The 1,563-nt window shown below is 41.7% G+C and overlaps 1 pseudogene; it reads right to left on the reverse strand.

The window, feature by feature from the left end:
* Window positions 1-501: 501 nt before the first annotated feature.
* Window positions 502-1,126, reverse strand: LOC106144423 (annotated as a pseudogene).
* Between the last annotated feature and the right edge of the window lie 437 nt (window positions 1,127-1,563).

Here is a 1,563-nt window from a genome sequence, read left to right on the forward strand (position 1 = left end):
CAGTGCAAATACAAATCTGGTCTAAAATGTACAGACTCTCAAGCAACAATGTACAGCTTTCTTTCTTCTTCCTCCATGCTAAGATTTTTTAAGAGCTTAAGGGTCAAATAATACCAAATGTATAGGCTTCAAAAGCCATCTAAGTTAGGGCATTTACTAGTATTACCTAAATTACCCCTGAACACGGACAAGTGATCACATACAATAATGTAAAGTACATTTTTGAAAAATAAACTTTAGTGGAATAATTGTGAAAGGTACACTGAAAGAATGGCAGGGTATGAGTTTAGGAATCAACCAATTTGTTTCTGCCCCCTTCAAGTTCATGGTCTGGGATCTCAACGAGGGACCTTTCCCTAAGCTGAGAGCTTCCTAACATGTAAGGAAGTAGCTGTGTTATGAAGAAAGAGGACTTAGGTGAAGTGTTTATTCATCAGAGCTGTTGTATCAGTTGCCTAGGATCTCAACTGCTTCATGGAATCCTGGGAAAAGTTGATGCATAAGGATATTGCCTTACCTGACTTAAATTGCCCCATACAATGGTACATTATCAACCTTAATGAAGGCTTTAAAAAATTAAAAAATAAAAGGTTGAAAAATGGGTTAAAGGAGGCAAATACAGCATCTGCCTTTAGAGCTTTCAACGCAGGAATTTTCTCAGTTATGAAATCTTGCATAAGTTATTTTTCTTTCTCAAAATCCAGGCGATGACAACATTCCTTACTCCAGATCTGGCATTTTTTTTTCATCATCACTGTCTTGTGAATCATCATCTGCTCCGCCTACTTCTGGTAAATCTACATCCTCATCGCCACCCATGTGATCCATCATCTCAGAAAACCGTCAAAATTGGACATGTCTTCGTCTGAATCATCCTCCCAGTCTTTCCAATTGTTGAGCTTTGCCCTCTCCTTTGTTAACCTAGGCCACGACTGGCCAGATTCTCCTTTCCGCAAACAACATAATATTGATCTGTCTGTTCTTTTATGCTTGGAGTCATTTGGATCAATACAGTGAAAAGTTTAAATTTTTCAAAATTTACATTAGCATTTTTACTATCTTCAACACAAAATTCAATGAATACATAGTCCCTTCGATCATACCACTTTGCAGAAGTAGGCTGCATGGTGAACGGGGCAAGGGGCCAGGCGAGCTGGTGGGCTGGCCTCACTGGCGCAGTAGCGGCTGGCAAGTTGACTCCTCTTTGGTGTCTTCTGCCAGGTTGCAGCCTCGTCTCGCTCTCTTAAGGCGATGGCAGGCTAGAAATCAATGCTTGGAGTACGATGCACCACGTGGAGAGAGGCTCCCTCAGGCTGGGAGAGGAGGAAAGTGTCAGAAGAGGGGCGTGAGGGCAGAGAAGGAGCATGCTTGCCTGCGAGGGGTGGTGAGCCCTTCTCTCGATTTTTGCATGGAATCAGAACAACCATCTATGGAGTGTTCACTGGATGCTTTGTATGCATTGAACTTCCTTTTAAAACACTTACAAAACTCATTTTAGTTTTGTGAATGTGTCTAGGTCTGCGTGTACTGCATACGTCTCAACACAGAGAATAATCTGTAGGT

This window comes from Microtus ochrogaster, unplaced genomic scaffold (genome assembly GCF_000317375.1).
Source record: "Microtus ochrogaster isolate Prairie Vole_2 unplaced genomic scaffold, MicOch1.0 UNK73, whole genome shotgun sequence".
NCBI classification, from domain to species: domain Eukaryota; kingdom Metazoa; phylum Chordata; class Mammalia; order Rodentia; family Cricetidae; genus Microtus; species Microtus ochrogaster.